We start from the raw sequence: 14,298 nt of genomic DNA on the forward strand, positions 1-14,298 counted from the left end.
AAAGGTTTTAAAATTTGTAACTATACACACATTGAGTTGGATAAAAAACATTTTGATTTATTTTCAAGGGGTTTTAAGTTTGTTAGATCACAGTATGGGGATTTAGCCCACATTTTAGTGGAACTGAAATTATACCTTAGAAAATTAAATCTCAATTTGATTCATAAAAACACAGCAAGTGAAAGTTCCACTTTAGGTAGAGGTTTGGTTAGGAACAGCACATACAACCCCCCTTTGCATCCAGCTATATTTACCTTTGAGAATATAGTCACAAAAGAGATTTATGAGGCATACATGAAAAATAGAAAGGAAAGGCAACATCATAATTTGAATAAGGATGAAGAGAGTTTGATTTTGGCTTTAAAAGCACAAAACAACATCAGAATTATGAAGCCTGACAAAGGTGGGGGAGCGGTCCTGTACAACCATGAGGAATATAAAAATGTTTTAACTAACATTTTGCTGAATTCAAACACCTATACCCCAGTGTCATACAATGAGATACAAATAGCCTATAGGAGGATTGACTCCCTTTTGGATGAATATCTGATAGAAAATAGAGTGGAAAAATCGACATACCATTTTTTGAGGCAATTACATCCAATTATTCCACAGTTTTTTGGTGTACCTAAAGTCCATAAATCCATTGTAGAGCCCCCATTTAGACCTATAGTCTCAGCAAAAAATTCTAAAACACACCCCCTAGCAGTCTACATAGATAAAACTATTACAAATATAGTTATAAAGCAGGAACATTTAATTAAGGACTCATGGGACTTTCTTGGTAAAATAAACAACGACCTGTGGTCGGAAGAATGTAAATTTTTAACCATAGATGTAAAGGACTTATTTACATGCATCCCAAGGGTGGAGGGTTTGGAATTTTTTGAAGAAAGTATTTATAAGCATTCAGATTTACCCCATTTCCAAAAACTGTTGATCCTGGAACTTATGGAAGTCGTATTAGATAATAATTATATTGGCTTCCAAGGAGAGTACTTTAAGTCCAGAATTTTCCATAAGAACACATGGTGTAATGGGTATTTACACCATGACAGTTTTCATCCATTCCATCAAAAAAGGAGCCTTATTAAGGGACAGGCTATTAGGTTAGCGAGGATTACATCTGATTTTCAGGATTTATTTTATGAATTTAATTTCTTGGGTGAAAAGTTCTTAGAGAGAGGATACCCAAGAGAGATGGTTGGTAAAATTTTAGAGGAAGTCTATAATGGTCGGGGGACCAAATACAAGGCTTTATTAGGTCAACCTTTTATAAAAGTAGTGGAACCTGAAAAAGAAACAAAAAACTATCAAGGGGCATGTGTAACTGAGTATAATGGGTTTTCTGATTTGTTTACACAAATAGTGGAAACTAATTGGTCTATACTAAAAACCAACAAAGAAGTTTATGAGTTGGTAGGCAATAGACCTCATTTCACTTACAAGACAGGAATTAATTTTAAAAGGTTGCTTGAGAAGGGTAATAATTTAGACAACATTATAAAAGCAACCAGTTCATGTGGTAGGTGTGGACAATGTTCACACATTTATAAAGAGGAATTTATAAAATTGAAAAATGGTTTAGGTAGTATAGTTAAATTTTGTAAGGGTAATTGTCATACTAAGATGCTTGTATATTTGGCTATTTGCACAAAGTGTTCATCTTTTTATGTAGGAAAAACTGAAAGGGCACTGAAAGACAGAATATATGAACACATATATGACATCAGAAATAGGAAAGAAACCAGTGCCCTTTACAAACATTCAGCTTTTTGTACTTCATTCAGTGGTTTCAAATTTGGGATTATTGACTTGGTTAAAAACAACCCCAGAGGAGGTGATATGAGGAATATATTACTTAACAGGGAACTTAGATGGCAACTGAGGCTTAAGGCTAACATTTATCCAGGCCTGAATGAATACATTAGTATTAAAGCTATTATAGCAGAGAGAGCAGGCAAAGTGTGATTTATTCATTATTTTTTACATTGATGTTGTCACAACATTTCAGTGCAAACAGTGTTATATTAAATATTAAATTTTATATTAAATATTAAAGTATCATATTTTCACATAATTATTTAAATTTTACTTCAAATTAATTATTTTTAAAGATTCTTGTTGGCTGTGTTGTTGGACATAATAACTTTTGAGCCAGAAACCATTTGTTGGTGGCGCTTTAAATTTTAATTATTAGATAATCAGGACAATTATGGCATTTTATATAAATTAAGAGTGGCACTAGTATTGTTTTATCTGAGGAAGTCTCACATTGTAGACGAAAGCGCTCATCTGTTGTTGGATTTACAATAAAGAACTGCAGATTCATCTCACTGGTGACCTGGAACCATTCTTTTCTTTTAAATCTGGTGGTATGTTAATCATGAGTTTAACAGCTAGTGTGCAAACATGCACAACCATGCCAACTACATGTCCATGATGTTAAGCACAGAGAGATGTTTGCAAACAAAGAGGAAGGTATTTTAGCAAATAAAGCTGTAACATGGCTGTGAGATTCTTAATGTTTGATGCTCAACCTTTTCACACTTTTTCAGATGGTCAACACTGACAGGCTTTATGACTTGGATTGTCGTCCTTTGTGTTTTGGAGGTTAAATAGGATGAACTGGCACAAAACTTTCTGGAATTATACACTGCAAAAAGTTAGTTGACCAGTGTTGAAATCAAACCTAAGAAAGAAATAATGCATACATTTCAATCAAAGTGATTATTTTTCAGGGCTACAGGAAAAATCTTTTTTCGCCATCTTCAATGCTGATAAAATGCATTCAGTATGAATGGAAATATACTTCAGATAGGGCTGTATGTGTATGACTTTAGGAAGTCCTGTGAAATGCATTTCATGAAAGAAGCAGTATTACTGTTTGTAAGTGTTTGTCAGATGTATAGACTTTCATGAGATGATTAATGAAAGTAGGGGTATGATACATGCATACTTCACTACATATACTGTCCTAAATAGAGCTACTTGAGAGGAGAAGATGATTGTAATTTCAATATTCTACCCATCATAGATATGCAAGTGCATGTTTAATTCTTTATCATAAATTATCATGGTTAAACAATTACACACACATTCAACTCTATTTCATAACTAAACCACTAATGAAATATACTACTTAGAAAAATTGATCAAACCATTAAACATTTCTTGCAATAAATATAATTACGATAGTCATTTGTATGTAGTGTTACATTCCTAATCAAAGTGTTGTTAGAAATTGCATTCTGGCACCCTTTACAAAAATAAGTGTTATCTAGGTTGGAACCCTGGGTTTCCTGTATTCTATCTCTAAAGTCAGTGCACTTGGACCTTGTGCCACCAAGACGGTTAAGCAGGTGGGTTTTCTCCACTCAACGCTGTCCATAGTGCTGACATCCACACATTGTTGCTAACCTATTTGTGTTACAGAAGGCTACCCAAATAAAATGTTTCATGTTTTTCCTGAAGTACACTACTCAGAAGTCAGCAAGGGAACAAGGCAAGAAACAGGAAAAAAAAAGTATGTAGTTCTGATGAAAGTAAGTTATAAATCTGGAGTAATAATTTCTGCATTTCCTTCACACAGTATAGATTTGAACCCCAAAACAACTCTGTTAAGAGGACAAAGCCACTACATTGACAGCTTCTGCCACAGAAACAGGTATACAGCATATGCATATCACTAATTCATTAGTAATACCATGCAGCAGTGACAAGACTTTTTACACTTATGAAGTTTATAGAAATTACATTGTTCACTCTTTCCTTCAACTGTGAGGTTCATAGATGTGTGTGTGTGTGTGTGTGTGTGTGTGTGTGTGTGTGTGTGTGTGTGTGTGTGCGTGTGTGTGCGTGTGTGTGTGTGTGTGTGTGTGTGTGTGTGTGTGTGTGTGTGTGTGTGTGCACTATGCTAATGGCTCTGGAGCCTTTACAAGCCTAGCCCATAGGATTACCCTGGTATCATGCCACCTGACTTTAGTTCCCAGTGCTTTTGTCAAGTAGAACCACTGAGTGATCCCTGGGGTGAATTTTCTATTTTCCATCCACTCATCAAGATTTCTCTTGAGGAGGGCCAGTGAGATGCTCTGCTTGACATGTATGGGAAGCCTATTCCATAGGATGGGCAGTATCTGGGTTATGAACCTGTCCCTCCAGCACATTCTGTTGATTGTGGTAGTGATGCTGAGGTCTCTGGAGCATGTGGTGTGGAGGGACTGGGATTTCTTTAGATATCTCATTTCTACAGGGCTGGGTCAGACATGGCTTTGTAAGTCAAGCAGAGAACTTTGATTCAGAGCAGCGAGCTCTTTGTGTATTCTGCTAAGTAGTGACGAGATTACACAGACACAATAAAACACATATAACAATTTATATTACATACAACTCAACACAAGCTGCAAACATTCCAAGCAGCATGTGGCTTCAAGCTGGGTTCAAATCATGCATCATCTTTCCTGTTTCTTTAAAATCATTTCATTTAATGTGTGTGCTGCAGTGATACTTAGATGTAATGCAAAATTTCTTCTCTTAACTGCTGTTCAGAGTGATGCAACAATGCACACTTGTTCCACTCTGACATGTACTACTGATAGCATGCCAAATTAAATTTCTCAGTTTGTACTTTGGGCAGTAGAAACTTGTTCAGTGCTTCAACACAGTGCCAGGCCAATGTGTGCTCTGCCAAAACATGCAGAAATGAGGAACACAAAACAAATGTCAGTAGTAACAAATATCAGGGAATCATAATGAAAAGGCAGGATCCTAGATCTGTCTGTGTATTACATCCTGATCATATGCTCAGAAAATATGCATTAACTCTGTCACTCAGTACACTGTCTAGATTTGAACTCTCACTTCAGTGCAATAACAATGCACTCTTAGCTGCGTTGCTTATTCCTCTTTGCTACCAACACAGGATCAAAAAAATGTTCTTTTCTCATTTGCTTGAACATATCTAGATCAATGTGATATTGACAAATATGCTATGGTAATAATAGCCCACAAAACTAAATATGTACCCGATTCATCAATCCACTTGAAGGCAAAAGGCCAAGGTACCAGAAGGTGAATAAAGAAAAATGGTGAATTATACCTCTTGATGTCGTTGTGATTCCTGCCTCATGGAGTATATATTTTAATAATAGCACACACCATATTAACATCAGGTTGCCGACACTGCCATTTATTTCTTCTCTTTATTTTCCAAGCATCTTCTCTTCTCAGCTTAACTACAGAAATGCAGTGTTTTCACCATTTATTTGCATCTTTGTTTCAATGTGCAATATAGCTGATCAGCATTTTAGACAAATTTTAAGCAGAGGATGGACAGTGTGCTCTTAGTACAAGGATGTGATATCAGTGTTGTTAAGGTTGTTCTCATAGCTCTTAAGGTGCTTATACTTTTTATTTCAAGTCTAGTCTGCATGATACACACACTTCAGAGCGAATATTCTGTTCAGTATTGCTTGTTTTATGCAGAGCAATCAGTAACACTTGCTAGTAATTAGCAACTAACAGTTCTCAGTGCTCCTCCCTGCAGTGCTAGGGTGTGTGCATGCAATTGTGTAGCTACTTACACCATGTTTACATCCTGTACACTGAGTGATTTGTTTTAATTATTCAGGAATGTTAATGATTTTACACCTCATTTGCATCATCATAGTGCTCAGAGGGCTGAATATACACTACATAAAGTAGTGACGTACCTATGGAAGTGGAAGGAGGAGACACTGATTGGATAGAGACAGACCATTTGTGCTAGTAACTTGGAGGATAATGTTCTACAAATTACTGCATAATTTCATAAGGTGTGTTTGCCCTCTTCATAAAATGCTCACATGTTCATATTTCAAATGTATTTCAATGCGCAACAGAAAAACAAGAATTTTGAAATGTATGCAATTTAAAAAATTCAGGGTTGGTATACTGCACATATGTCAGTTCTTGCTGTGCTTTCCAAGTTAGTATGGTGATATCACAGTATTGTGTTATCCTTTGTTATTAGAATTTCCCTAGTTACTGTAGACAATTGTATTGTGCTTATTATCAACTTCAAGGGGTGTGGCTAATGGAGGTGTTAGGCTTCTCAGATGTCCCGTGGTAACCTCCCCAACAGTGGAGAGATGAACGGAAATTGTCTGGACAGTTGAACTTTGAATTTTTGACTAGTTATTGATAACCCTGCCATCCAGCAGTGATCTACACAACTGCTGTCATCATTATAGAAATGTTAACAGAATTAATGTAATGTATTAATCTTTCTGTTTTGGGGGGAGGGGGCTCCCTTAGCTTGTGTTGAGTCCAAAATGAGCATTGTGTGTTGAATTGTTTTGTGTTGAGGATGGGTTCACTGATTTTGTTTGAAGAGAATGTTTTCTGTATATGCTACAAATGTTTTTTGGTTTTCTGTTTCGTGTCATATAAAATTATAGCACCAAAACAATTTGTTCTACAGAAGCCACCATTCAGTGATGCAGAGAATGAGGCCATCATTGAAACTTTATGTGGGCATGGATCCTTCCAGGTTGACAGAGGCAGAAGTGATATGTCTGCCAGAAAAAGCTTATGGCAGCAGGTGGTTGCTGACATAAATGCAATGGGCTGCCATCCCAGAAACTATAATCAGGTACGAGACCATGCCACTGATATGATTACAGTGGCATGCAGGAGGGCAGCTGTGTTAGCACAAGAACAAATGGCTCTAGGGGGGAAGTCCTGCTACAGAACCACCACTCACTGAAAATGAACATTTCCTGTCCACTGTCAGAGATCCAGACAGCTCAGAACAGGGTTCACACAGACTCCTTGATGTTGGTGCTGATGTGGCCAACAGGTCAAGCATGTCCCAGGAAGAAGTTCAAAGTGCCTATCTAGTCATCTTTATGTGTTACTATTTCTACATCTGAAAACAATGAGACATGTGCTTTAGAAGACAGAAGAGTCCAACATACACTGTGTTGAGGAGAGGGGATGGTCAGTTTGATTGATTCTGAGATATTTTTAAGGGGTGTAAAGACAGGGCATTATTCTCTTCTCCTTGTGTCATTTGCATTGTGATGCTTATTAGCTGTCTTTCCTCTGCTTTCATTTTATCCAGGGACATCAGAATTACCATATGAAAGATCACCTGCAGATGATATGCACAAACCATTACTTAGATGTAAGTCTGAAGAGAGAGTAAACATTATTGTATTCCTTTAGTATCTGTTTAACATCAGTGTGTAGAAGAAAGCTTGAATCATTTCCAGTCACTGTTTCTCTCTTTCTTTATTGATTATTATCACAGATAATCCTGACAGTGGCAGTGTAGAACTCGTACTACCTGATGTCAGAGTATCGGCAGCTTCCGATGATGGTGGTTATATAGAGGTACAGTCAGGCGGTGCAGAGGTTCAGTTTGAAACTGAAGTTGTGACTCACATGTCCACTGGCCTTATTTTGGCCATAGTCAGTATACCTACTCAAACCCATTCCACTGACTCTCAGATACAGGACAGGTTGTTGAGGGTGACTCAGTTGATCACAGGACTGTGGTTACTCTAGTTGCAGAGCTGGTTAAGCTCATAATGGCACCACTCAAGAGGCTCCTAGAGGTGCTCATAGGAGGCCTACTGTTCACCCTTGTCCTGATGCTGTTATGTCATTACACGCCACCAGATGTATGTATATGGCCAGCCAATATGGAGGCACAAGTAAGTTCCATCAGAGCCATGGAAGAGATTGTGGGAGTCCTAAATATGGCACATTCTGATGTGCATGACAGACTCAACCATGGAGGGACACACTGGATAGGATGAGTGACACACTGGATTGTGCAGTGTCTCTGATGAAACGTTTTCTGGGAAGGCCTGGCATCCATATGTCTGTAGAGCCTCAATATCCTTTGGTGTTAGCTGACGTGACCACAGGTGAGCCCTGCAGTAAGAATAGAACCTGATTTTCAACACACATATAGTATAAATGTTAATATTGGTCATGTTCACACACATCAACAAATGTAGTGGACTTCAGACAGCAACATACTGAAAGGTCACACTGGGCATGCTCACACACTTGAATAAATGAGACAAACGTCAGGCAACAAAACACTGAAAGGCCAAACTGGGCATGCTCACACACTTAGGCCATGTCTGAGTACAGCAGTGGTCTACACATATCCGGCAGTTGCATGTGTTATCTCAGAAACCTCTCACTATTCACCAATCCACCTTGTGCACGCAGTTATATGACAACAGACACATATATAATATATTGGAACCCTGTCATAATCAAATATGTTCTGCAGATACTTAGGTTGTTCATATAAAGTGGGAAAGCAAAGAAGATAAAAAACCTGCAATCAGCATCATCAATAAACAATATGCATCCTGAACATTATCATAGGTTCATAGGTTGATACTAGGCTATCTGCCTTAGGGCATTTATAAGCCTAGCCAGAGTGTGTTTGGCTTTTGCAACCCTGTTAGATTAGTAGACTGTGCCTCTGAATAGTAGGTCACACAAGATAGCCATTTTACGTTTAGTTTATTGTGCCTCTGTCTAGCAGGGACCCAGAAGAGATCCCAGGGGTAAACATACGATCACCCATCCACTCGTTAAGATGTCTCCTGTAGGGGGTCAGTGGGGGGTTCTGCCTATGCGGGACTGGGATCTCATTCCAGAGTGAGGGGAGCCTCTGGGATATGAATCTGTCCCTCCAGCATGTCCGATTAATATCTGTGCTGAGGTTTAAGTCCCTGGAGTGTGTAGCTCTAAGGGATTCATTTATCCTGAGGTGGAGCATGTCCATTAATTCTGGGTTGGACATGGCTTTAAACAACAGGCACAGATCGCATCCGAGCAGGTGGTAAGCGACTGAGTAGAGCTGGAGTTACTTTAGCCAAACTGTGCAGAGCATCTATGTGAGTCCCTTGATCCACTTGATGAGGTACTTTTGTGGCCATTACAGTTGCTGCAGGTGTCGGGCAAGGTACATCCGAAATGGTGCATTGTATCCAATCATGGGCCTGATGAGTATAGGGGCACAATGACCTCACTTGATCTGGATGTGAAACCTTTTGGGATAAGGTGGGCTATATAGAAGGTCTGTCTAACCACTTTGGCAACATGTTTGTCAAAGACGAGATTACTAACTACTCGTGTCCCCAAATCCCTAATAACTTCTACCATACTTAAAGGATTACCACCTATGTGGTAATGTGTGGGCACTTTGTTATTCCCAAAGGGGATGACTATGCATTTAATGGCATTTAGCTGTAGGCCATGGCTCTGGCACCAGTTATCCATCTCTGTGAGACCCTTTTGGAGGATGCTTGTGCCAGCTGGAGAGTCGATTATGGCACCCAGTTTGCAGTCATCTGCGAACATGGTCAGCCATATTCCTCCTGTGTTAGCCTGTATGTCAGAGAAATATATACTGAACAAGAGAGGTCCCAGGACTGAGCCTTGTGGGACGTCACGTGTAACTGGTGTAGAGTCAGACATGGCACCTGCAATACTGACCATGTGGGTGCTATCCGTGATCCAGTTAGCAATCCATCTTGTGATATATGTGTCGATATCGAAGCTGGTGAGCTTATGTATAATGCCCGAGTGGGGTATTGTGTTGAAGGGTTTTGCGAGGTCCAGGTAGGCTGTGTGGACTAGCTTTCCTATGTCTATGGACCTGATAACTGTTTAAAGAAGTCAACCAGGTTCAAGAGGCAAGATCTACCCACAACAAAGCCAAATTGGGTAGGATCCAGTGTCTGTGGGTTCCCGATGTTTTTGTGTATGAGTTCTATGATGATACGCTCCATAGCTTTGCAGACCAGGCTAGTTAGGCTTATGGGGCAATAGTGTCCGGGGTCCATTGTGGCACCACCTTTGTGGAGCGGAACCACTGTTGCTGTATACCATTCCTTGGGTACATATCCTGTAGTAAGTCTGATATTGAACAGTGACTTAATGTGAGCGTTACGTTTTCATGAAGCTCGTGTAAAATGCAAGCCGGGACACCATCCGGTCCCATTGATGCTGTGTTGTCTGCTTTGGAGAGGGCAGCACTCACCTGTTCATCTGTGATGTCAGGGAGGCTACACACTGTTGGGATGGACATTTGCTCTTTAGGGGGGATGGGGGGAGTCATTTGCACTGAACCTGTTTGCCAGGATGTTGGCAATGTCTGTGGGTTCAGTGTATGTTTTGTCATTATGCAGTAACTCACAGCATATCTGGGAGTTTCCACCCAGGTTCCTGACATAACTAAAGAAAGCCTTGTGATTGTCCTTAGTGTCTGGTGCAATTTTCCTTTAGAAGCTGGCCTTAGATGAATTCATGAGTGATCATAGCTTCTTGCTAGTACTGATCAGAGATGCCTTCCATTTTTGGGATTGTGCTCTATCATGTAGTAGCCTCCTCTTTTTGTTGTATAGCTTATTTATGGCCAGGGTCCACCAGACAGGTCCCCTGCCTTTGGAGGAGTGAGTCTTGCTGTTATTTGGGATAGCACAATCCATGCATTCCAGTAGGTGTCCATAGAATGCGTTTGTAAAGGATTCAGCGGTCTGAGCCATATTTACCACTGTCCCAGGGTCTTTGAAGGATGGAAATGAAATCACCCAATAAAGCATATAGCATGTTGGGTTAATGTGTACTTCTCTAGAATCATAACATAGTTAGGTAGGGGTTTGAATCCTGCAATTGTTGAGTGTATGTGTGTGATTTCCTTTGAGAGGAGTTCCCTTTTTGGAGACTAGGAAAACACATTAAAAGAGGTAAATTCTTCTTTGGCAAGTCTGATGATGTCAGTATCCCACATATACAGCAGTGGAAATGAAAACACCAAGTACAGCATATAGTGTGTTGTGTTAATGCATATCTCTCTAGTATCATAACATAGTTAAGTAGGGGTTTGAATCCTGCAATTGCTGAGTGTGTGTGTGTGTGACACTGTTGAGCAATGTGCTGTGGGTTTTGCTTTTACTACTGTATGACATATCAGTAAAACAACAGTATGTGCATTGCACACTTCAAGTATCTGTGTGGCAAATACATATATGTGCATGTGACCTCAATTGGTAACTGTGTGGCAAAGACATATATGTACATGTGACCTCAATTAGTTCATAGGTGTGAAGCCTGCTTTCTACACAAATACATCTGTTACCATTGACAGTTTGTGCTGCTGCTTCTCAGACCTCAGATCACATATGTATGTATGTGACAAGGCCAGCCACTGTAGTGATCTGTGGCCTAGGTCATCTGTGTCACACACACCCATGACAGTTTCTATAGAATAGTGTGAGTGAGGGTTCATGCCTGGGGTATATTTCAGACATGTTCAAATACAACACAGTCTGTCAATAATGGGCATTAATTATAGGTGTACAACAACTCCGTGGATATGCATACAGACCCCTTATTGCTTATGTGATACACTGAGGGACATCAGCATACCTTTGGAAATGTGAATACCAAAGGACAGATGACATCACATGTGGCTGTATGTACACATCGGTACCCCTGCTACATGTCGTGGGCTACTACCAATGTGGTACTGTCAGGATACTATGTATAGTAAATGTGGATGACTATGCTATAGTTGGCTTATAGCTTCACAGCATGGGTTGGTCAACAGGTATCTGTCTGTATGATACCCTTGTGGAGGATAAGTGTTTCATCCAGAGAATGCATTGTAGGCCACTGTATGCATTACCAGATGTGGACGGACATATCCCTAGTGTGTTTGCTTGTACTTAGGATGGCTACATGCCAAACAGGAGTGGTCACAGGAATGTGTGGCAGTCAATACCACTGGTTACTGGTATAGTATAGTACTGGAAGGATTCAAATGCTACTGTGTATCCTACATCTGTGTGTTAGTTGTCAAGACATAATCTAACGATTGGGTAAAATCAGGCTGTTGAAGTTATATATACTACCAGAATGCAAACTAATGGCCAATATTAACAGTATCACCCAGAGCATAGTGTCAAACCATGTCATAGACACATGTATACCCAAGTTGTAACATATGTGTAGTAAAATGCATACTGGCCACCAATAGGAAATATGAAGTGTTAACACTGTGTAATACAGGGCATGTCACCCTTCCCATGTGTCCACCATGCACGTACATGCAGACAGTGCACCTCCACCAAGTTCAGAAATGTACACCTGCAAATCTGTACTGCACACATCACACACATACCGTCCACTCACCAACTCATGCGGCCAGTACCACACACATCAGCCAAGTGGCACATGGGCGGACAATACATTTTTGGAATTAACACTGGTGTAAACAATACTACATTGATAATCATAGCTTTAATGCATCATGCCTGCTCAGATATACCTACAAGGATATCATTACACTTTACTGTTGACAACATACTAACATTGCTACACTGCTATTAGGTCACCCTGTGCATCAGCACCATGTTAGCCTGTTCCTGCATCAATGTCATAGATGACAGGAGGTGGCACAGTTTCATCATATGCACAGGGTGTGTTATTGGTTTGCCAGAGCCCGACAATGACCCATCCAATTGACATGTATGTGTGTGTGTGTGTGTGTGTGTGTGTGTGTGTGTGTGTGTGTGTGTGTGTGTGTTAGCCCTAGGTGTTTGGATTATGTGTGTGCGTCTGCATGCACACAGTTCCACCTTGTGGCTGCCAAATACGGGAGGTTGTGGGACAGCCACAGACTGTACCTGCCAAGCTGTACAGATCACTGTCTCCGGCCTGGCACAAAGTACCTGTACCTGGCAGAGCTGCCACGGACAGTATCAGGTACTAAGCCAGACTGCATACTATCGTCAGAGGCAGAGGGATGTCGACTGGACCCATGTCCCTGCTGGGACTGGCCAGAGCCACGTGCACATGGTCATCCAGGATGGTCTATTGACAGCCCATCCCCAACATTGCCAGGGCTGATAATGCCACTACGGGAGTGGCTGGGACTTGTGTGTCATCCGCGACGACTGCCAGCTGATGATGTTGCTGGCATACGTCCTTATGGACATCTCAGCTGTCCTGCACTGTCCTGGCACATGAACATTACATTGTGGAGGACATCTAGTGTCTCCCCCCAACGTCTATCAATGACCTCGGTGTAATTACGGATGGCAACGGCAAGGTCACGGATACTGTCATTGATAGCGGTGTTATGAGCCCTCTGCACCCTTAGTCCCTGCCTGGTGTACCGTTCCATACGTGCCTGTGCCTGCATTACAGCCCGGAACATACCTGAGGTTGTGAGACCTGTGGGGGCACGTCTGCCAGGGGCATTATGACCAGCAGTGCTCCCACGAGAACCTTTGGACATATGCCTATGAGGTACCATTCCAGGTGTCTGGGTATGGCTGCTGTGTGGGGTTGCATGTGCCATAGATACCACACTATCCTGGTCAATGCCTACTGTATGCTGTTCCTCAGCTAAGGCCATTGGTGTTGAGGGATGTATTGGCAGTATGAATGTGCGCATAGATGGCATGGAAAGCTGTGTACTGTCAATTGGCGGACCAACGACAAACCCTGTCAAGCCTGCCTGTGCCACAACACATGTATCATCATGTCCACTATTTGTGGCAGTGACTTCAGGTTACCTGTTGCACTCATCCAACAATACCGCAGCACCTGTGAGAGGGAGACAGGAAACACACTTTACCATCTGTACAGGATGTTAGCACACATGAACACATGCACACATGCACACATGCACATATGAACACATGAACACATGAACACATGCACACATGCACACATGCACACATGCACACATGAACACATGCACACATGCACACATGAACACATGAACACATGCACACATGCACACATGAACACATGAACACATGCACACATGCACACATGCACACATGAACACATGCACACATGCACACATGAAAACATGAATACATGCACACATGCACACATGAACACATGCACACATGCACACAAATACACTACTCAGTCAAGTTGACACACACACACACGAACAGCAATATGGAACATACTCATTAGTGGTTGATGGTGGAGTACAGTATCACAAGCCAAAGAGTCCTATCACATGTGTCAGCATGCAGGATGTGTGTTGCTCAACAGCATGCAGTGCGAGTGTAGAGAGTCCTTGTTAATAACAGTATACATGTCTTTGATGCATGTGCCTCACCCTGGAACACAATGTGTACATGGATGCAACATTGCTATGCAAGTCTGAAACACTTTCCAATGTCCTGTGCACCATCACTCATAGGTATACATACCATGGCCGGACGCACACAACTGTCAGGTGTATAGAAATGAATGCTA

Source organism: Protopterus annectens, chromosome 14.part0 (genome assembly GCF_019279795.1).
Source record: "Protopterus annectens isolate FY-2018-M chromosome 14.part0, PAN1.0, whole genome shotgun sequence".
Taxonomy (NCBI): Eukaryota; Metazoa; Chordata; order Ceratodontiformes; family Protopteridae; genus Protopterus; species Protopterus annectens.